The sequence below is a fragment of the Podarcis vaucheri genome (assembly GCF_965113315.1).
Source record: "Podarcis vaucheri genome assembly, chromosome: 9".
NCBI classification, from domain to species: Eukaryota; Metazoa; Chordata; class Lepidosauria; order Squamata; family Lacertidae; genus Podarcis; species Podarcis vaucheri.
Window position 1 is genome coordinate 15,102,359 of NC_138767.1, and position 23,885 is coordinate 15,126,243.

General features: G+C 45.8%; 1 protein-coding gene across 3 annotated transcripts in view; it reads left to right on the forward strand.

Moving 5' to 3' along the window:
- ARHGAP24 (Rho GTPase activating protein 24) overlaps positions 1 to 23,885 on the forward strand; it is a 436,664-nt gene that overhangs the window by 74,897 nt on the left and 337,882 nt on the right. Inside the window, exon 1 of one of the 3 annotated variants that reach the window (XM_082236423.1) lies at positions 11,254 to 11,727. The exons of the other annotated variants lie outside the window; for them this stretch is intronic. The gene's annotated coding sequence lies outside the window, so the exon portion shown is untranslated. Of the gene's footprint in view, positions 1 to 11,253; positions 11,728 to 23,885 lie in introns of those variants that run through there. 3 annotated transcript variants of the gene reach the window in all.

Sequence of the window (23,885 nt, forward strand, 5' to 3'; positions counted from 1 at the left end):
TCTTCTGCTATGCAAGCCCCGTTGAAATGAGTGGGAGCTGGGCAAGAGGTGGGTGGTGTGTAGGAAGCCTCCTTCAACTGGGTCACACTCCACTGTGCTCCACATGTGCCCAAGTGTTGTCTTTTAATGAATGGAAGTGGCTCTCCGGAGTCCATCAGAACAGAGGAGGTTGACTTCATCAGAGCCCGGTGGATGAGGTCAATGGCCCATCTAACTCAGGATCCTCTTCTCACTTAGAGGACACGGGTGGCGCTGTGGTCTAAACCACTGAGCCTCTTGGGCTTGCAGATCAGAAGGTCAGCAGTTCAAATCCCCGTGATGGGGTGAGCTCCTGTGGCTCTGTCCCAGTTCCTACCAACCTAGCAGTTCGAAAGCATGCCAGTGCAAGTAAATAAATAGGTACCACTATGGTGGGAAGGTAAATGCTGTTTCCATGTGCTCTGGTTTCTGTCATGGTGTCCCATTGCACCAGAAGTGGTTTAGTCATGCTGGCCACATGACATGGAAAGCTGTCTGTGGGCAAACACCAGCTCCCTCGGCCTGAAAGCGAGATGAGCGCTGCAACCCCATAGTTGCCTTTGACTGGACTTAATTGTCCAGGGGTCCTTTACCTGTTCTCACAGTGGCCAACCAGATGCCTGTGGGAAGAGCACTTTCCCCTCCTGCCATTTCCAGTAATGGCTATTCAGAAGCATTACTGACTGCAGAGGCAGAGAACAGCCATCATGTCTGGTAGCCATCGATAGCCTGTTCCTCCATGACTTGGTCCATTCCTCTTTCGAAATAATCCAACATGGTGGCCATCACTAACTCTTGTGGGACTGGGAGCAAGCAAGTTCCATAGCTTACATGCCACATGAAAACTGTTATGTACTGAGCTGAACCCTAGAACAATAGGATCCAGAATGCAGCAGTCTGATTGGTCCACAGGAGCCACCCAATCCAGCTACAGGTGGAAGCAAATCAGCAGGAGCAGCCAATCAGGCTCCTGGATGAAGTGAAGTAGCAACCCGACTGGCCTACAGGAGCAGCCAATCAGGCTTCTGGAGGAGGTGAATCCGTGACCTGATTGGCCTACAGGAGCAGCCAATCAGGCTTCTGGAGGAGGTGAATCCATGACCTGATTGGCCTACAGGAGCAGCCCGGAATTAGCCAATCACATGGGGCCCATTGTGTAAATAATGTATATATAGCTAGATCATAGCTGTCAACGTTTCCCTTTTTTAAAGGGAAATTCCCTTATTCCGAATAGGATTCCTCGCAAGCTATGTGCTAGATGTTTTGGGGAAAGTTTCATTCATTGCTACTATGAGCTGAATAAAGAGCATGAAATCCACACTCAACTCCAAGTATATTTCATGGACCAATTGGTCCCTCTAGCTCGGTATTTGGGGATTTAACATGGGACCTCTTGCATGCAAAGCATCTTCCTTACACCTGAGCAGCATCCCTTCCCCACAGGGCTATTGCATTTTGTTTTCAGAGTAACTCTGTGAGTTAGGCTGGGACAAGAGCATGCAACTGGGCCAGCGGCACCCAGTGAGCTGCAAGGGGTTTCAAACCCAGGACTCGTCTGTCTAAATCCCCAAACCCGCCCACTTCATTGTAAAGTGGCTTTTATTTAGAGGTGATTCAGACAATTATTTTTGAATGGGTTAAAGACGACTTCCTGATTTGGCATGCTGGACCAGCCTTGTGTTTCTTTTCAAGTTTGCTCATGTTGTGGCCAGAAAAGCAGGCCGATTTGGGATGTGAAAAGCATTGGCATAAACATCGAAGAAGTTTGCACAAAGCTGGTTCAATCCATCAAAATCAAATGCTGCAGGGAATGGGATCTACTTGTTCTGATTGATTGGCTCATCTGCCTTCTGCATTCCAAGCTATGACCGGCATGCATTTTCTCATATGCACGGGGCTTTGCAGTCCTGCCCATGCAGCCATCTGTGTTCATCCGACCTCCATGTCTTGGCATAGCCCTCTTTGCAAGATCAGAGGTCTTGCATTTTGCAAGGCACCTAGCCACACATTCTCAGGTTCCATGGATGAGTGGAGGTGGGCCAACAGCCATCAGGGCTTTTCCCTACTCATGGTAGAGATATGCAAATCCCACTCAGCTCAAAGTGTAAATAGACCAGCAATTATGAGCAGCATGTGTGAAGGCTAAAAAAGAAAGGGGGGGGGAAATTTCCCCCCAAGAATTCTAAACTGGCTCACAATTATTTAATAGTTTTGACTCATTCATATTGTACTGCCACTTGGAAATTGTGTATGTGTGCAGAGGAGGAAGCACATTGTATAGGCAACTGTTTGGACACTTGGCTTTGCAGCTGTTTGCAAATGACCTCCTGAAATTCCCCACCCAAATTGTGACCAGAGCCTTGAAGTGGGGAGCAATTTCACCTAATCATTCTACTGGGAGGATAAACTCTCCTATAGTTTATTGGTGGGATGGGGCCACTCTCACCAATAGCTGTGGCAGAATAGCTTGTTACCGTTTCCCTAAGATGTGGGTTTTGGGTTTTTTGTGAGGGAAGAGGAGAATGCTGTCATTGTAACAGGTAGCAACATCAGCTGTGATGGCAGTCTGAGCAACCTTTTAACACTACGTTCCAGAGATGTTTCCAGGCCTCTGTGGGGAGAAAAGGTGGGGAGCATACCTTAAAGAAGGGGCAGAGATAATTCTGCCAAATTGTCTTACTGTATTTTTCAAGGCGGTGAGCAAAAGAAAAATCTCAGCTATTTTCTAACAGAAAAAAAAGCTTCCTGAGTTGTTGTTGTTGTTTTGACTCCGTTCTACTTTGCTTTCTTCCATATATATTATGAAGCTTTGCACCATGACGGATCGATTTTTACATTTTTTTTGGAGGGGGGCAGAATCCTAGATTGGTTTACTCTTTGTTAGCTAAGTCTTTCCTCTTTAAATAGTGAGACTTGGAGGTTTATGCTATTTCTTTCTTTGTTTATTATGTTTGATTTATAGGGGGAAACAGAGTAAGCGGTGACATGACAGAAGTATATAGGCCTATGCCTAGAGGAAGTGGATTGAGAAACGTTTTTCGCCCGCTCTCAGAACACTAGAACACATGTCCATTCCATAAAAATGAATGTTGGAATATTGAGGGCAGATAAAAGAAAGTGCAGTGGTACCTCAGGTTACAGACGCTTCAGGTTACAGACTCCGCTAACCCAGAAATAATACCTCAGGTTAAGAACTTTGCTTCAGGATGAGAACAGAAATCGCGCGGCAGCAGCGGGAGGCTCCATTAGCTAAAGTGGTACCTCAGGTTAAGAACAGCTTCAGGTTAAGAACGGACCTCCAGAACGAATTAAGTTCTCAACCTGAGGTTCCTCATACAATGTATGGTTAACCAGTGGAACTCGCTCCCCCAGGAAGCAGTGACAGTTACCAACATGGACAGTTGTAAAAGAGGGTTGGATAAATTCACGGTGATCAATGGCTACCAGCCATGATGGTTGCGCTCTGCTTCCTTGGTTAGAGACAGCGACACTTTTGAATACCAGTTACTGGAAACTGCAGGAAGGGGCGAGTGCCCTTGTGTTTAGGTCCTGTTTACATGGATCTTACTGTATTGCAAGAATTCAATGCCACTAAGGAACAAGGAAGATGTTTTTCTTGCAAGCCCATAGACAGTTCCTTCTGCAATTCAGCAAGCTGTTGGATGACCCCTCTGTGTATGACGGTAAACAGCCTTCGGAACAGCTGACCAACTGTGTCGATGGTGGCAAGCCAAATGGCGCTGATCTGCTATTGAAAAAAATGCATGAAAATAAACATTCGTTCTTGCCAGGGGCTGCTCTCAACCTTCCAAAAAGGCTAGACTAACCATGATGTGATACCAGGACTCTGTGAGCAGAGCTGTAATATTCTGGCACCCCTTTCTCTGCTTGTTGTTAATAACAAGCACCAATGAGCTCCTGTCTGGAGTAGTAACTGTATGGAAGAATGGTCATTAGTTTTGCTTCTGGTGGAGAAAGGCAAGAAACTTTCGAGAGACGTTTTGCTGAACACTTAATTATTTTGAAACACCCTTCAAAATGGCTCGCGGCTGTTTGGCCTAAACAGGAACCTTCAGATTCACCTGTGGTTCTGCTTTAGGCAGAAATCAGCAGCCATTTTAGTTTCAGGTACAAAAATGTGTTAAAGATAAACAGATATTTTTGTGCATGTCCCCAAAATCAGTCAGACACCAGATAGTGTGCTTCATTATTCTTTTTCTTTGGCGAAATAGCTCTCTTCTGCTTTCAGTTCTGCATTGACTATGATCAGGCACTAACATAAATTGCCATTGAGCCTCCTGCAAGCTCTTGAGGCCTCACACATGGAAAGAAGCTTTTAAGACCTGCACTTGGGACCATGTAAACTGCATTCTGGTTTAACTAGTGCTTATAAGGGCATCACCCGCATTACTAGTTTCCCACTGAAGCATTGTTTGCCTTGCCTTGCTGTAAGGGACTCACATGCATTGCTTGACTCTATACAGGATTGAGTGCATCTCCTAGGTGACTCAGTGTGAGAGAGACTATTGGGAACCTGGGTGTTAGCATCCTTTGTCTGGGAGAGAGGGGACATGGTGTATTTGCAATCCTCCAGGTGGAGATAATAATAATAATAATAATAATAATAATAATAATAATAATTTATTTGTACCCCGCCCATCTGGCTGGGTTTCCCCAGCCACTCTGTGCGGCTTCCAACAAAGATTAAAAATGCATTAAAATGTCACACATTAAAAACTTCCCTGAAGAGGGTTGCCTTCAGATGTCTTCTAAATGTCAGGTAGTTGTTTATCTCTTTGACATCTGATGGGAGGGCATTCCACAGGGTGGGCACCACTACTGAGAAGGCCCTCTGCCTGGTTCCCTGTAGCATTGCTTCTCGCAGTGAGGGAACCGCCAGAAGGCCCTCGGTGCTGGACCTCAGTGTCCGGGCAGAACAATGGGGGTGGAGATGCTGCCTGGACACAGAATTGACCTGTGCCTCCATGGACAGCTGTGAGTCCAAAATGACTCCCAGGCTACGCACCTGGTCCTTCAGGGGCACAGTTACCCCATTCAGGACCAGGGAATCCTCCACACCAGCCCGCCCCCTGTCCCCCAAGAACAGTACTTCTGTCTTGTCAGGATTCATCCTCAATCCATTAGCTGCCAGATGGGGTGGGATGCCTGTGAAAGCAGGTCAGCTGGAAATGAATGGTTGCTATGTGCCCTTTTGGTGCCTACTGTCCTATAGCAGGTCTTTGGTTGGGTTCCTTGCTTGGCTGAGCACCTGTGACCCCCGGTGTGTGCCTGAGGAAAATAAATATGGAAGGAGCCATAGCAGGGTGGTCTATCTCAGCAAATGAGAAGAGGGCTGACATGGCTGGAGGAGGGAACTTTGGAGGGCAAGGTCTGCCACCTGCGCCCTTCACCCAGCTGCTGCCCATCACCAACAAATTCAGAGTGACTAATCCTAGAATTGTAAAGTTGGGAGTGACCACGAGGGTCATCTAGTCCAACCCCCCTGTAACGCAGCAATCTTTTTGGCCAATGTGGGGCTTGAACCCACAGCCCTGAGATTTAGAGTCTCATGCTCTACCAAGTGAGCTACGTGCAAACCCAGCAGCTCAAGAAAAATATCTAAGAAGTATTGCATCTCAAAGCCTGGAGCTCCTGAGCCCCTGTTCGTTCTAGCAGCTGGTTTCTTTGTCTTTCTTTGAGTGTGCTAGAATTAAGGATTTGTCTCCTTTTCCGGGAATTAGATCAAAACTGTATCTTGCATGCATGCATGACCACTGGGTTATTAATTGAAAAGTGGATGGTTGCTTGCTTCCTTCCTCAGCCTCACTTTATTTTACTTTTTTTGAGCATAAGAAGGTTTCGACCCTGAAAAGACAATTCTTGCTGGCAGCTGGCAATATTTGCACAGCTGCTGCCCACAGGTCTGCCTTAACTTCTTCCTCCTCCTTCAATATCCAGGCGTAGGTCAAGATCCAGGTCTTGAAGAAAGAGGGAGCGCTTTGCTTTCTTTCAGGACCTGACAGGATCAGAGTCAGAAGAATCTTTAAGCTTCTGCTAAAGTTAGGCGGCGGTGAAGTCCGTGCCCAGAGTGCACATTCCTGTTTAGGCTTGTATCATTTCTGTTTGGATTTCCATTATTTTGCTCTGGGATGAGTGAGAAACGTGAAGGAAATAATGAAATGAGTCATTCTAGTTTTAAGGTGTGGAGGGAAGGATGACTATGTACAACACTGGATACTTGTGCCTGTTTATTTAGCATAAGATATATCCTATTTAATTCTTCATTTCTTTAATTAGCTTTGTTAAACCATCCTTCATCGTATTGATCCCAGGGTAGATTACAAGGTAAAGGTAAAAACGCAATTGCCACTGTGGTCTAAACCACTGAGCTCTTGGGCTTGCCGATCAGAAGGTTGGCGGTTCAAATTTGCGCTATGGGGTGAGCTCCCATTGCTCTGTAGACTCTGTAGACTCTCCTTCCTTGGAGGTTTTCAAGCAGAGGTTGGATGGCCATCTGTTGTGGATGTTTTAGCTGAGATTAGCTGAGATTCCTGCATTGGTTGGACCAGATAATCCTCAGGGTCCCTTCCAACTCTGCAATTCTACAATTCTGTGGCACCACTTTAAATGTATGGTACAGATAGGGGCCTGAATAGTTCCTACCTACTAAAGAATTCGGGATGTGGGTGGCACTGTGGGTTAAACCACAGAGCCTAGGACTTGCCGATCAGAAGGTCGGTGGTTCGAATCCCCGCGACGGGGTGAGCTCCCGTTGCTCGGTCCCTGCTTCTGCCAGCCTAGAAGTTCAAAAGCACGTCAAAGTGCAAGTAGATAATTAGGCACCGCTGCAGCGGGAAGGTAAACGCCATTTCCATGCGCTCTGGTTTCCGTCATGGTGTCCCATTGCACCAGAAGTGGTTTAGTCATGTACTTCCCATATACTTCTGCAGGTGGTGGAATAAGAAAGAATTAATGGCCTGCCCTTCTGATCTCAGTGTACAGACAGATTGATGGAGATGCAAGCATCCTTTCAGAGAGTTGTTTGGAGGTTCATATGCCAATGTAAACATCTTGGATTGGGCTTGGGAAAGCACGGACAACCAGTATAAGCTCTTACTTGTACCAGGCAGCAATCCAACACCTGCGCAGCCTCAACAGATTCAGCTGATAATAGTTCTCAGAGAACTCTAGGTTGATGGAGGGTCTCTTAAACAGAAGACACAGTACCGCCTCCTTAAGACTGCTGGAACCATGTCTGTCAACAACAATGCATTAACCCATCCAGTTACTCTCCCCATCTCCAGCAAGTTCCAATCAACCAGGATGGGCAAAGGTCAAGAGGACGTGTGCTTGTCCAGACATTTCCAAGCATCTTGCCCATATCATCAGGCCACAACAATTTAAGCTGACCCCATATAGTCTGGACACGACTCCTGACACCATACCATCAAATGTACAATGGATGGAAGTGTCTTTGCCCTTAAATAGCCTCTGGCAAATTTGTTACAGGAGGCTTCTTAGGGTTCTGATACTCCCAATTTTGGGTCAGACCTCAGTTTAGTTGGAGATGGCAGGTTTTCACACAACCCTGATGGAATAATATAAGAGAATCTTATAGAAAAACATAGCAGAAGAATGAATATTCTAAAGGCATCAATAATTACCTAGTCGCTGGCAAAATCCCAAGTGTTGGGTTTTTTAAGTTCTTGTTTCATTTGTCTAGTTATATATCTATGACAACCAATTAAAATTATTAAAAAAAGAACCAGTAAGAAAGCAATGGGTCATGGAAAAGTAAACGTTCTTTGCCTTCCCCATCACTAAGCAGTAAGGCATGGATTTATGCTGTCACCCATATTCAGTCATCTTAAATATGAGGCTGTAGGTGTGTGCTGCAGGTGTGCTTCATTACCCGAAGATCTCCTGTACACAAGGATGCCATCTGAGGTCCACTAAATCCGAGACTGCCCTTTGGAGATTGCTTTTTCCGGCAGCCATTGCATAGAAACCAGGTTGACACTGGACCACTGCAACTCATTAGGCTCACTGCTTGATCAAGTGGGCAGCTGCTGATGGCCTCCTGCTTGGACCAAGCCAAAGTCAGCTGAGCTTGGAAGTTCCATCATCTGCACTGTATGAGTTTGCTTTGACATGGAGTGATCCAAAACTTCCTCTCCTCTACATCTGGTACGTCTTCTTTGTGTTTTCTCAAAGAAGCAAGGGAGACATTTTCCTGGAGTGTTCCCCTAAGGAAGGTGGGGAGGAACTCAGATGAGGACTGAGTCTGGAGAGATCATGCAGAAGGAGTGTCCACACTTATGAATGGTTGTGAAGTTACTGTAGGGCAGGGATGCGAATACTGTGGCTCTCCAGATGTTGCGAGAGACTCAGTTTCCCCATGGACCTGATCCTTGCTCATGTTGGCTGGGGCTGATGGGAGTTGGAGTCCAGCAACATCTGGAGAGCAACAGGTTCACTATCCCTGATAGTGTCCAAGCCGTAAGAGACAGGGCATCACACTCTCCTTTTAGCAATGAATAGTAGTGATTGTGAAAGTTACCAGATTGCAGATTTACTGTCCATATGAGCACCTCTTTTGCAAGAAATGGCCTTTGGGAAGAGTAGGAATGATTCCTCCCTTAAGATCTTGAAACCCCTTTTTTTTTTACCCTTTCCTGTGGACCATCAGGGACACATGTGTGTGCCCCTAGTCAAATTTCTTTTTGAAGATGAGTTTTAAAGCACCATGCTCAAGGCCAAGCTGAACGCTGTGCATGAGATCAGAAAGAATTTTTGCTCCTGCTCAGAGAGACGAGAGAGGTCTCATGATTTGTTGAGTCTTCCATAAAATGCATCTTGGTTGAATCACATGGAGCCATTTGCTTGACCAACCTTCACTGTGGTTTCTGACTGTGATGCACTGTGGTCTGGATGGCAGTGTGTGAATTGCTTAGTCTTGGGACAAAGAACTGGACTCAATAGCCCCTTGATCTTCTATATCTTTATTCTCCTTGGATTTTTGTGTTCCGACTGCCTATCGTACATCACCCTGGAATCTTGTGACGAAGGGTGGTTAATAAATATTTTAAATGCTACATGTTGATGCATTTAGAAACACATTCATTTAGATCAGCGGTTCTCAACCTGTGGGTCCCTAGATGTTATTGGACTACAACTCCCATCACCCCCAGCTAGCAAGGCCAGAGCTCAGGGATGATGGGAGTTGTAGTCCAACAACATCTGGGGACCCACAGGTGGAGAACTGCTGATTTAGATGCATAGATAGAATGCATAGAATCATGGAGATAGAAGGGACCCTGAGGATCATCTAGTCCAACTCTCTGCAATGCAGGAATACGCAACTGTCCCATATGGGGATTGAATCTGCAACCTTAAGCCCTGCAATTCTCTTCACTGCTTTCCTAGGCAATCTTGAGAATGGCTTTGGACATCCCTGGAAGGAAAGAAAACACAAGGACAACCACCCTATAGCATGACCCAGGCACCTTCGCTATATAAATATAGGTGGTAGTTGTTTCTATATTTTGCACTTCCTCAACTTGGTGCCCTGTGCAGAGGAACCGCCTGCACCACCCTAAATCTGGTGCTGGTCGGTGTGGATTGGGCCGAAAAGGAAATGCCCAGCCAATGGGGAGGAGTGACAGCAGCACGAGAGAGGTGATCCCAGTCAGGGAGTGGGTCCCACTTAGGACATTTTGCCCAAGGGATTCCGCAAAGCTTGGAGCTGGCACAGACTGCAGGCTAGCCTTGGGCCCTAACACCGCTTTGGAAAGAGAGAGCAAAATTAACCCTTGCGCCATTTGTGTGCATTTATTTCTTCATTGATGTAAAAGCATTTACAAAACCTAATAAAGTAAAGGTAAAGGGATCCCTGACCATTAGGTCCAGTCATGGCCGACTCTGGGGTTGCGGCGCTCATCTCGCTTTATTGGCCAAGGGAGCCGGCGTACAGCTTCTGGGTCATGTGGCCAGCATGACTAAGCCGCTTCTGGCGCACCAGAGCAGCGCACGGACACTCCATTTACCTTCCCACCAGAGTGGTACCTATTTATCTACTTGTACTTTGACGTGCTTTTGAACTGCTAGGTTGGCAGGAGCAGGGACTCGGCAACGGGAGCTCACCCCATCGCCGGGATTCAAACCGCCGACCTTCTGATCGGCAAGTCCTAAGCTCTGTGGTTTAACCCACAGCGCCACCCTACAAAATCTAATACCTTTCTTTAAATCTCTACGTGTGTGCAGCGTGCATGCAAAAAGCAACAGAAAGACAGCATAAAACCAACAAAACAGTAGTATAAAAGCTTTTTTAAAAAAACGAAAGCAGGAATGCAAGGTATTCAAACAAATAAAAACAGGGTGATCCTATGGGTCAGGGGAAACAATACAGTAGAGGAAAGGGCAATAGTGGGAAATGCCTGTTTTGGGGTCACTTCCCCAATGATATTCTGTAGGGTGGGGCACCATGATTAAATTTGCCCCATGACCTAATGCAGAGCTTCCCTTGCTTGTTTGTCCCAATTTCCTCCCTACCTGCAGTTATTCTGCAGCTGAAAGTCAGGCTAAGCTGCAGCTCCCACAGAAACCATGGACTAAGGTGTGCTTACAACAGTGTACTTAATTATCTTCCTGCCTTCCTGCCTTCTATCTTAATGCGAGTCCAGTAGGGCAGAGAGACTGGGGATGGGGCGTTTGTTTTCCTGTTGGCATCGGGAGGCGGAGGTGGTGAGCGCTACCTGCTTGCAAGATTAGGCAGAGGAGTTCCATTGCCATGCCTATGCCCTGGAAAGTGAAGGGTAAGTTTTGGGGAGGTCCGACGCCAGCCCCCTTTCCTTCCTGTTCAGTCACTGGCAGTGAGGCGGTCAGTTTAGTGTTGCATCCTCCTGGTGCAGCTTTTGCAAAAATAAATGTGACACTCCCCTCAACTCCATGCCCATGAAACCTGAGAAATCTCACCATAGCCCTTGGACTACATGGTGCAGTCAAAGTTTTTTTTTTTTAAATAGTATATTAGACCTCTGGAAAGTCAATTCATGCTCCCGGCTGTCACTTTGCGAAGGTTTGCAACAGGGGAGGGAAAACAAGGAAGGAGGAGGAGGAGGGGAAGAATTGCAGAGAGGGAGGGAGGGAGGGCGGTTGTGCTGGCTGCTGTGCGGAGAGCTCAGCCAGGCAGAGTTCTTCCAGTGTCGTATTGTTGTTCTGTTCTCCGCCGAGTCCTCTTTTGTTCCGCGTGTGCTGAATTCCCACGTGCACGCTCCCATCTTCCCCTTTGCTTTCCTTGTGGGGAGGGGGGGGCGCAGAGCTGCCTGTCTCCCCCCACACCCCGGCATCGGCGAAGGTCTCCGGCAGCAAGTTGAGCGGGTGCCACATGGACACATATGGCCGAGGCGATTTATCATGTAACGAGATTAAGGCTTCGCGCACCGTTGCCGGAGAACGCAGGAACACGCTGCTCGCGCTCCCTTTATCGCCGGCCAATTTGCAAAGTACATTGCATTAGTTTGGTGGAGGTGCTCCCCTGTGCTGCCGCTGCCGCCGCCGCTGTTGTTGTTGTTGTCACTGCTAAATGCCAAACAAGGAACCCTAAATGCTTCAGCTCCATTTAGATGCGGTGCCTGATAGTGTCACTCCTGGGATCTGCCCCCCTTTGGAAAGCTTCGTCGTTTAGCACGGACGGGAAAGCTGCAGAGTGTGAGTTTTGCTCTCTCGCTTATTTACCTGTGGGTAGGAATGCAAACGGGGAGGGGGGAGAGAATGAGATAGCCTAGCCTAGCCTTAAAAAACAGAGCATGCTGCTTTTTATTACACGGTCGCAGATATTGCACGGAGTCTACCTTGCTGCGTGGCAAAGGTCCCCCCCCCCCCGCCACTGTTGCTGCTGCTGCCTGGAGTCATGTTAAATTGCAGTGCAATACCTGTCGGCCATCCGCAGTAAATGGGATTCATTTGCGACCGGTGCACTTGCTATTCCACCCCCCAAGTGCCAACCGAATGGGGAGGCATGGGAAACAATAGGACGAAAGGTAACGTTGCTAGAGGCAGATGTAGATGGTGATTGCGGCAGAGACGGTTTTCATAGGGTGGCTGTTTCCGTGGGCAGCAGCACACTTTTTTCCCCAAGGAAGAAAGACAGATGGGCTTAGAGAGGTGATGCGCCTGTCAATCACTGACGGGAGGTGGCAGTTTTGATCCGAGGTGCCCCTTCCTGAGTTGTGACAGAGTTCTTGCTAGGGGTTGTGTGTGTGTGTGTGTGTGTGTGTGTGTGTGGTTGTAAGGAAGCAGTATTGAAGCATTGCTGGCTGCTGCGCTTTCCTGTTTCTCAAAAGAGCAGGCTTGCCAAATGTAAATTGCACTGGGAGACCACTTTAAAAGCCCCCTCTTCTCTCTTCCTCTCCCCTCCAATGCAAAGCCCTCCACTAGTCTCATTAGCACCCCATTTCCCTCTGTCTTTGTGAGCAGGGTATCCCTGGAAAACAACATCCCTCCTGACAAGTTGAGCACTCTGCCTGGTCCCCCCCCCTTTCCCCCTCTTTCTTTTAAAACTTGTAATCGTTTTGTAAACGCCAGGCTTTGATCTTGTTGCAAACCAGAATGCTTTTGGATTTGGGAGTACAGTATTTTTTTAATCTGTGCTTTTAAAAGAGGACTGTTAAGAACTCCAGGGCGGCGAGGTCTTTATTTGAGGCCGGTTTTCTAGACTCTGTAAAACTCCTAAGTAACGGTCCATGGCAACCTTTTAAGCACTGAAAGGTGTAAGCTGGTCAGATGCTAGTTTGTAGGTTTTTGAATGGCAACAGCTGCGCTTGGCACTTACAGATCAGATTCCAAGTGGTCAAAGAACTTCATGTGATCTTTTGTCACGCAGCACAGGTAAGCAGCAAGCAAACTTCACCTGGAAAAAAAACTGTTGCCAAACCAATCTGCCTTGCTGAACAGGGTTGTACAGTTAGTGGTTAAGTCTCATTTAAAGTGATTTTTTTTTTTTACAGACAAATACGGAAAAATAACTCTGTTTCCCCACCATTTTTACAGATTTACCAGTTAAGCAAGAAATAAAACTCTGGGCTTTAGTTTGTATAAAAAGTTCTTTTCATAGTATATATGAATAGAAGTCGTTTTGCTTTGGGAATAACGCATATCTCTTACTGCAATTAGGCGAGGGATAGGGAACTTGTGGCTTTCCAGATATTGCTAGACTCCAACTCCCAATACCTTGGTACCTCGGGTTAAGTACTTAATTCATTCTGGAGGTCCATTCTTAAACTGAAACTGTTCTTAACCTGAAACACCACTTTAGCTAATGGGGCCTCCTGCTGCTGCCATGCCGCCGGAGCACAATTTCTGTTCTCATTCTGAAGCAAAGTTCTTAACCTGAGGTACTATTTCCTGGTTAAAGAAGTCTGTAACCTGAAGCGTATGTAACCTGAAGCGTATGTAACCCGAGGTACCACTGTATCCTGACCATTTGTCATGCTGACAGGAGTTGGAGTTCATCAACATTAGGTGGGTCATAGGTTCCCCCATCCATGCTTTAAATAGAAATATCAGCTCAAAATATTGCAAAACCAATAGCGGATGCTTAAATTTCCAGCTATAAAGTGAGTTGATCTGGAACCTAGCTGAGTAGGAGAGCATGTGCAGGTTTGACCTTTGGCGTCTTTAGTTAGAAAATATCTAAGGTAGCAAAGCTGGAAAACAGTCATTGCCCGTCACAATGGATCTTACCAAACTAGAGAGACCAAAGGTTTGCCTCGGTAATAGGCAGCTTTATATGTTCAGAAAATGATGATTATTTCTTCCTCCTCCTCCTCCTGCCTGAGATGGCTGCTTGATAAATGATGTCCTGTTACCATTGAGTGTGCTTACCTATTAGGGAAGGGGGAGAAATTCAACTAAGTTTTCATGTAAAAGCAAACTTACATACTTTGCTCTTTCCACAAGAACGTGAGAACCTAAAGACAGCCATCCTTAGAAATCCACGTTTCACCAAGTTTTGCAGTGCAGCCAAATAATGTATATAAAACTTCATATACTAGGGTAAAGTGTGCATACAGATGCCTATATTTGCATATATTAATGAAAATAACATTCAAAAGGACATTATATCAGGGGAGATTGCTTTGAAAAGTGTCCATATTAGGGAATATTGCATACAAAAACCGCTTATATTAGGAAATAATCACGCAAAAATACTGATGAATTCCCACGAAGACTTAAAAGTGATGTGGTAATTTGGAGAACCAAGTTTAAGATTGGAAAAATCAGAAACAGAGATGAAGCAAAATGGACATTCTCATGGGAGATGGGTTATTGGTTTGTTTTGCCTTCGGTTTTTTATTGTTATGTATTCTGTGATTTCTTTTTGTATTTCTACGTTGAGAACTGCCCTGTGATCTTTGGATGAAGAGTGGTTAATAATAATAATAATAATAATAATAATAATAATAATAATAATAAAATTAATAATGCAGCCCATTACCCATAGTGGCTCAGAAAGTTTGTCAAGGTTTTCATAAGCAAACTAAACAGAAGGAAGATACCAAAAGCAGCAGAGGATTCTGTTGTGGTTGTTGGAACAATAACAGAATTGTTGTGTTGGAAGGGACTACCAGGGTCATCTATAGTCCAAACGCCTGCAATGCAAGAATATTTCACCCAATGTGGGGCTCAAACCCACAACCCTGAGATGAAGAGACTCATGCTCTATTGACTGAGCTATCCCATGTATATTACTGACATAGTGTTGGATTTGTGAAGCCTCCTCAAACTGTAGTGTGGGTAGTCAAATGTGGAAAGCAGGCAGCATGGACTTCAGGCACAGGATCCAAATATAAGCACATCAGATCCCTGAGAAATGGCAAATACCTCTTGAACTCAATAGCTGTAGAAAACCAGATGTTTCTAAAGCCTAGCTCCCCCATGCTAAACAGCAGGAGCCTCTCCGCATAGTCTGCCATTGGTTAACCCATACAATTAAGATCTTTGTGTTTCACAAGAAAGACTGTGCTGTTTGGGGTTGAAGGGAATTGTAGCCCTTGCAGAAGGTTGGTCAAAGGTAAGCAGTGAAAGATGTAGCCCAGGTAAACACCCTAATCTGGTAAGAACTCTTTAGTAAGTAAAGTAAAGGGACCCCTGACCATTAGGTCCAGTCGTGCCCAACTCTGGGGTTGCGGTGCTCATCTCGCTTTATTGGCTGAGGGAGCCGGCGTACAGCTTCCGCGTCATGTGGCCAGCATGACTAAGCCGCTTCTGGCACACCAGAGCAGCGCACGGACACTCCATTTACCTTCCCACCAGAGCGGTACCTATTTATCTACTTGCACTTTGATGTGCTTTCAAACTGCTAGGTTGGCAGGAGCTGGGACTGAGCAACGGGAGCTCACCCGGTCATGGGGATTCGAACCGCCCACCTTCTGATCAGCAAGTCCTAGGCTCTGTGGTTTAAGCCACAGTGCCACCCACGTCCCAAACTCTTTAGTAGGTAGGCACTATTCAGGCCCCCACCTGTACCATACATTTAAAGTGGTGCCACAGAATTGTAGAATTGCAGAGTTGGAAGGGACCCTGAGGATTATCTGGTCCAACCAATGCAGGAATCTCAGCTAATCTCAGCTAAAACATTCACGACAGATGGCCATCCAACCTCTGCTTGAAAACCTCCAAGGAAGGAGAGTCTACAACCTCCTGAGGGAGACCGTTCCACTGTCAGACAGCTTTCACTGTCAGAAAGTTTTTCCATATGTTTAGTTGGAATCTCCTCTCCTTTCAAGTCCGGCCCTCCAGAGCAGGAGAAACAAGCTTGTTCCTTCTTCCATGTGACAGCCCATGAGATATTTGAAGATGGCTATCATATCTCCTCTCAGTCTCCTCTTTTCCAGGCTAAACATACACAGCTCCTTCAGCCATTCCTCAGACTACGGCTTGGTTTCCAGACCCTTGTCCTCTTGGTTGCCCTCCTCTGCACATGTTCCAGCTTGTCAACATCCTTCTTAAATTGTGGTGCCCAAAACTGGACACAGTCTTTCCAGGTGTGGTCTGACCAAGGCAGAATAGAGTGGTACTAGAGTGTTGTACCATCAGATGTTAAAGAAATAAACAACTATATGACATTCAGAAGACATCTGAGGGCAGCCCTGTTTAGGGAAGTTTTTAACGACTGATGTTTTAATGTATTTTTAAGCATCTGTTGGAAGCTGCCCAGAGTGGCTGGAGAAACCTAGCCAGATGGGCGGGGTAGAAATAAATTATTATTATTATTATTATTATTATTATTATTATTATTATTATTATTATTATTATTATTATTATTTTATTGATTGGTCCTTGGTTGTGAGGAGACCCCAGTGCCCCTTAGCAGAACAACAATTTCCAGGGCTCCCCAGTAAGAGAGATTTGTAGTTTGGCCACTCTGAGAATTGTAGTTCTGTGAGTGGAATAGGGGTCTCCTCACAGCTCTCAGCTTCCTCAATGAACTACAGTTCCCAAGGTCCCTTGGGGGAAGCCATGACTCTTTAAAGTGGCATGGTACTGCTTTTAGTGTGCCGTTCAGCCTTTCAAAAGCTCGGGGGGCAGAAGCGGCAAGGTAGGACGTTATTGTTTTAAGTGTTTCTTTCTCTACAAGCCTTGCCTTTTCTCCTCTCTGCACAATAGGCTTTTAAAGCCTTTAGTTCTTTAATGATGTGCCCTGCACGCTCTGCTTGGCACCCCAATTCACATGCACAGAAGAAAGAAGAGCCTTTATCTTATTTTGATCCAATCCAGCACTGAATAAAATCCTGAGATAAAAAAGGTAGTTGAGGCAACTAAACTGTTTCATCTGAGAAAGCTGGTGTTCTCATGCCTGCTCATTATTTTCGGCTTTTATTAAAGCTGTTTCTCGTTTTCTCTGTGGGGCGGGGGAAGAGAAAGACAGCCCATAATAGCAGAATTATAATTCACCCACCTGCCAATAAGAACTTTGAACTGCACTGTTGTCCTCGAAATATGCTACTGAAATCTTAGCAAGCTTACCTCTCCTCATTGCCCAGATCTGACCCAAGTGTGCTGGCTTGCCGTTGCGATTAACGTCACTTGTGCATGCCACAAGTGTGCTGATGTGTTGTGTGCACCCTGTGTGGCTTGCGTGAGTGACATCAGCATGCCTCACAGTGTGTGTGTGGCTGCCACTGAATTTTGAGGGGGCCCGACCCCCTCCTTGCAAATTTGTTGGGGCTCCTTGGCACCCCCTGCCTGGCTCCTCCATTACATATTTTTAGTTGCCATGCAAAAGCATTCCTCTTCTTCCAGGCATTTGGCTAATTAAACCATCTAAGGCAGGCTTTCTCAACCTTGGCCCTCCAGATGTTTTGAGACTACAATTCCCATCATCCCTGACCCCTGGTCCTGCTAGCTAGGGATCATGGGAGTTGTAGGCCAAAAAACCATCTGGAGGGCCAAGTTTGAGGAAGCCTGATCTAAGGCGTTTTAAACAGTGTGTAGAGGGGTTATTGGTTTCATTTGTTACTGCAAAATGTATTTTTATATTGTAAACCACGCTGTGATATTCGGATGAAGGGCAGTACAGAAATTCAATTAATAATAATAATAATAATAATAATAATAATAATAATAATAATAATAGTCCCCATGATTCTTTGCAGGAAGCCAGAACTGTTTAAAGTGGTATGATGATGATTTAAATGAATAGTGCAGGTGGGGATTGTGCAAATTATTTGAAACAATGTAGTTTATTGTACAAAACTCACATACACATGTACAAAACTCACATATACGTACACTAGTAATGGATATGACCTCCGCTATTTTTAAGCAGCATTTGAACACGGTTTGGCATGGAGTCTACTAGTTTTGAACAGGCCCTGTTGATTTTTGGGTCCCTGTACCACACTTGAATCAGCGCCTGAATGAGCTTCTCCATAGTCATGCAGTCTACAGCACAGAGGCGAATTTTGCATATAGCCCACAAATTCTCAATGGGATTTGCGTCCAGGGAATTCCCTGGCCAATCAAGTACCTGTATTTTCCGCTCTGTCATGAATTTCTTCACCACTTTCAATGTGGGGTCCTGCTTCAATATCCCAGTACCGTCAGGATACCTCTTTTCCAGCTCTGGAATAACTCTCTTTCGTAGAACCTCAATATATTGTGGCGAGTGCATCATTCCTTCTCTTGGCTGCAGGCTTCCGACACCATAATGATCAACTGACTTTTCGTGTTTGTTTTGAGTACAGGATTACAAGTAAGATAGAAAACATGTCTTCAGAGGTGGGAGGAGACCATTATTCTTATGTGCATATAGAGATGCACCCACCAATCTCAGGTGTTACGTTCCAATGCGGGGCATTCTGTGGACCCAGCAGCAGACACCTTTTATACACACAAGATTATTATTGTCTTGGCAAGCTGCTAAATGTCATCCTTATCGTCACATTTATGGCTGTATTGACCGGATCCCCCAAGCACAGAACTGCCTTTTGCAGCGCTTGTGAGATACGAAGTGTCAGAAAATGCACATATATTCTAGCCAGGAGGCAGGGAAAGGTTTGACAAGACTGACAAAGGCACCCCACGATTTATGGCCAGGACAGGGCCTGTCTTTTCTCTGATGTGCTCTGAGAAACGGTAGATCCTGCAGACGAAGGGAAAGGCAGAGCTCATGCGATTATTAATCATTTATCCCAGCACCTTTCACTGTGCAAAGCGACTGTTCAGGTCTTATCTCGTTTAATCTTCAGGAAAAACCAATGAGGTAGGTTAGAGTGACACCGGGTGAGTCTGCTAGCCAAGCAGGAAATCGAATGTTGGCCTCCCACATTCAGCTGCTCCACTTTATCAACTGCACTACATTGGACCCAGCAAGGAGCACTGTATAATTTGAGTGACTTATGAGTAGACGTGGGTGGCACTGTGGGTAAAACCTCAGCCCCTAGGATTTGCCGATCGCATGGTCAGCAGTTCGAATCCCCGTGGCGGGGTGCGCTCCCGTCGTTCGGTCCCAGCGCCTGCCAACCTAGCAGTTCGAAAACACCCCTGGGTGCAAGTAGATAAATAGGGACCACTTACCAGCGGGAAGGTAAACGGCGTTCCGTGTGCTGCGCTGGCTCGCCAGATGCAGCTTGTCACGCTGGCCACGTGACCCGGAAGTGTCTGCGGACAGCGCTGGCTCCTGGCCTATAGAGTGAGATGAGCGCACAACCCTAGAGTCTGGCAAGACTGGCCCGTACGGGCAGGGGTACCTTTACCTTTACCTTATGAGTAGACCATCTTAGGCTATATCGGTGCCAAAAATGGCACTGGTAATGGGAACTGGGGGTAGTTGTGGATTTGAAAGTGCGGGAGATAACCGTGACAGCTCCCATAGCCATGCCTCTTAAGGAGAACATGAAGGTATCTGTGTTGACGCATTATGAAACACGCACACCAAAGAGCCAGCAATGTGTTGTAGAGTCAGTGTTGCTGCAATTCTTTGCATGGCTTCCTGGGAGTAAACTCAGTGGTGCTTCCTTCTGACTATGAAGGTTAAACTGATAAAAACAAGTTGAGCTTCATGAGAAGATCTTCAGCCATTTAAACTGTGAGCATGAAATAGCTCTGCCAAAGGAAAGTTAAGGTGTAGCCGAACTTATTCTCTGACTGAAAGCTTCACTGACCCCTCATCCACTTGTCACTATAAGGGTATTCCATCCATTATCTTGGTGTCCTAGCGGTTGACTTCATCCTTCCTGTTCAGCAAAAAAGCTCTGGAGCTGGGCTCTCCTGTCTTCCTGCTCTGCTACACCACCGACTCCTAGACAGGAACTTGAGGGCTTGCTCTCTAGGATAGGCAACAGAGTTCTGCTACCAGCCTCTCTTGTGCTATGATGATGGCCTGTTCCAGTCTCAGTAAGATTAGCGAAGCCTCCAGCTCCATTCCCTATCACTCCCGGCCAGCATGCCCAATGGTCAGAGGTAAATGGGGAGTTGTGGTCCATGAATATCCGGAGAACACCAGTTTGGGGAAGCCTGGGCTAGAGGCATTGCCTGAAGACACACCTTAGGATCCTGTGCTATGGAGAAACAGGGCAAATTAATAAATGGATAACTCTAATTATCATGATGTGCAATGCTGGATCAGCACTTCTTATCACATCCCGGCTTGGCGCCTTGTTTAGTAAGTGCTCAGCATGATAAAAGAAAGCATTCTAGGATGAATCAACGTAAGATAACCTGCATGCGTGAAACTAATCCTTTTCCGAGTTATTGCCAGGGCTAGGACAAAAGTTTTTTGAACGCCTCTGTTTCACGTGTTTAGACTTGTATATTGCACACACACACACACACACACACACACACACTCCTGATGAATGGGGGTGGGTTGAGGGACCCCCTGCCTCCAATTTCCTAAGTGGGACATTGGCTCCATCCCTTTTTATAACTAATTATCAGGCATATAACAGTGTAAGAACTTTCTGTGAGTGGGTTAGGTCTATGGGTCCTTGCTCTAGACTACTGGTGCCTCTTTCCCATACCCAACAAAAAAAATGTGTGAGGGATCCCCTGACTCTCTCTTACCTGCCAATGGGCTCTGGCTTACCAAAGATTCAAAAGTTGTGAGCTACAAATAGATACACACCTGCCTTATCTCGGAGAGCTTATTCCTGGGCAGCGAGTATCTCCTCTCTAGGCACTCCTTAGCCTCCTGTGCCTCGGTTTTCTCCGAGTGTAGCCGGGGCACTATAGCAGGCTCCTTGTGGTCAGCTGCAGTAGCTGAGGGTTTGACCTTCGATCTGTAGTTGTAGCCAAAACCAAGGGTACGAAGTGCAGCGGGCTGAAGGCAGTGCTGTGCTGAGCACAGGGCCTGCACTGACATAGCAGAGAGTGAGGCTACCTGGAAAGAATAATGTTGTTGTTGTTGTTTAGTCATTTAGTCATGTCTGACTCTTCGTGACCCCATGGACCAGAACACGGCAGGAACTCCTGTCTTCCACTGCCTCCCGCAGTTTGGTCAAACTCATACTGGTAGCTTCGAGAACACTGTCCAACCATCTCGTCCTCTGTCATCCCCTTCTCCTTGGATCTTTCCAACATCAGGGCCTTTTTCCAGGGAGTCTTCTCTTCTCATGAGGTGGCCAAAGTATTGGAGCCTTAGCTTCACGATCTGTCCTTCCAGTGAGCACCCAGGGCTGATTTCCTTAAGAATGGAGAGGTTTGACCTTCTTGCAGTCCATGGGACTCTCAAGAGTCTCCTCCAGCACCAGAATTCAAAAGGAAAGAATAATAGAATCAAAGAATCCCTTCATGGATCACTGCCTTGCTGTGGCAAAGGGGCTTGAATATCTCAGAGAAGCTATGATGCCATGCAGGGCCACCGAAGATGGACAGGTCATAGTGGAGAGTTTTGACCAAACGTGATCCACCTGGAGCAGGAACCGGCAAGCCACTCCAGTATCCAAGAAAACTCCATGGACAAAGACAACAGGAAAGAATAATAGAATGAAAGAATTGTAGGGTCGGAATGCAGGAATAATGCAAGAAGGAAAGGGGTGATGCTGGGTCCCCAAAGGAGTACAAGTTTCTGAGGACGAAAGAAATGTATTTTCAGTGCAATGGCCCTTTGACTGGCCTCTCGGTTTGTGAATCACCCAGTCACCCTTAAGTCATGGGATAAAATGACATTTGCCAGCTGCCCACACACATGGGGAAAGTGTCCTACTCAATGGACGCACACAAGTCAATTTCTTCGGCAGCTCTCTATTCTAATATAGGCTCACAGTGTAGAATCATCAGTGAACACTGCTGATATGTAGCCAGAACACTCAAGTCGTACATCTGGGAGTGACTCACGGTTTACTCATTCTGTGATGTATCGGAGAGCCAGGCGTCTCTCAACGTCGGCTTTCCGAACAGATCGACTCGCTGTTGACTTAGTCACTCAAGCAATTAATCAAAAAAAGCATTTCCAAGATGTGTGTTATACAAAATACACAGACTTGTGTGTAACTTAGCCGTTGACGGAAGTCTTCCTTGGCATAGCTACACCACCTTTTTGTTTTCTGATCAGACATTGCTTTATATTTTCAGTGCAGAGGGAACAGAGTATTCCATCCTTCTGGGGAAAGCTGTCGCAGGGCTCTGCTCTAATTGACGACAATGCTTCTGATTTTTTGCAGAGATGAAAACTGTAATCTGAGCAGGATCGGAATGGAAGCCAATAGGCTTTGAATTTTAGTTCAGTGTTGTCAGTCAATAAACTAGCTGCAGTTGAGATTGACAGCCTCTCTCCCCCACACTCCCCTTATGGAATAAACTCAGGATCCAGAGCAGCGGTTGGCAGACTTAGAGCACATTGGATCTGCTTTGTGTTTTGCCAGGCAGATTTTCTAGCCAGTCACATACAAAAGCCGTAGATACACTGAAACAGAAGTCACCAGACCCTTATACAGTGGACGCTGTGGGATGCACGTTTGCAACCCTCAGCATTCGCAACCCATGTCTGCGCACGTGTGGGTTGCGATTTGGTGCTTATGCGCAAAGCATGATTTAGCGCCTCTGCACATGCGTGACTGCCAAAACCCGGAAGTAACCTGTTCCGGTACTTCCGGGTTTCGGTGGTCTGTAACCTGAAAAAACACAACCTGAAGCGGCTGTAACCCAAGGTATGACTGTATATAGTGAGAAGGTAGGGAGGGGTGTTAGTCAGAAGGGTGGTGGGAATGGGTGATTGTTAACGACTGCAAGACAGAGAAACCAGTAGGAGAACACTTCAATCTCCCAGGACATTTTATACAAGATCTCAAAATAGCTGTCATATTACAAAAGAATTTCAGAAATAGAATGGAAAGAGAAGTTGCTGAATTACAACTTATTACCAAACTTAAAACCATGGAGAGACCTGGTCTGAATAGAGAAACAGGATTCTTATCTCATTATACATGATAAAGCTATTTTTGACCATCTCATCGCTTGCTTTTTTTCCTGTAAGACCAATTGCGGTCGTTAACAGTTGTCAACTGGTTTACCACACCTATCAGCCAATCACCCATATCTGAAGAAGTGTGCATGCACACGAAAGCTCATACCAATAACAAACTTAGTTGGTCTCTAAGGTGCTACTCGAAGGAATTTTTTTATTTTGTTTCGACTATGGCAGACAAACACAGCTACTTACCTGTATCTAAAAGCCGTAGAGTTAGAATTAAATAACAGGGTAGCTCAGGGCATGTTCTGAGCTTAGGAATGTGTTTTCAGTAACGGAAATGAACTGAACTCACAGTCGTTTCATACAAAATCCTGCTCCTGGTTAGTTTTGTTCATTCCAGCACTCTTGATTTAGGTGGGAAAGTCTCCCCTATTGTCAAACAATTGGGAAAAGAACATAGGAAGGCCTTGCTGGATCCAGCCCTTGTACAGGGGGGTTGGTGTCTATCTTCCATCAATGCAACTAAGAGGACACATTCCAGAGAAACAAAAATACTTAAGGAAGACATGAAGTAGGGCTGGTAAGGAGTGTGATTTGGAGAAAGGGTGTGTGGACTGGAAAAGGACCGTGGAAGTTTATTACAATATCTGATTACAGCAGTGAGATGGGAAGATGGAGAGATACAGTCCTACCTAACATGAACAGCTGATAAAAAATTATTGGACTTAGCTGAGATGGCAAAGTAGCATGTTTAATTAGAGATAAATCATTATTGACATTTGTTAAGGATTGGAAACTTTTTTTGGACTTTTTGCATGAAAGAGAAAATGAACTTGTCATATCTGGGTTTGAAGACTGGAAAGATATTTGCTTATAGGAAATAGAATAGTTGGATGTTAATGAATGAATACTATATTTAGCTGCAGGACAGAGAACCGAAAGTCTTTTTATC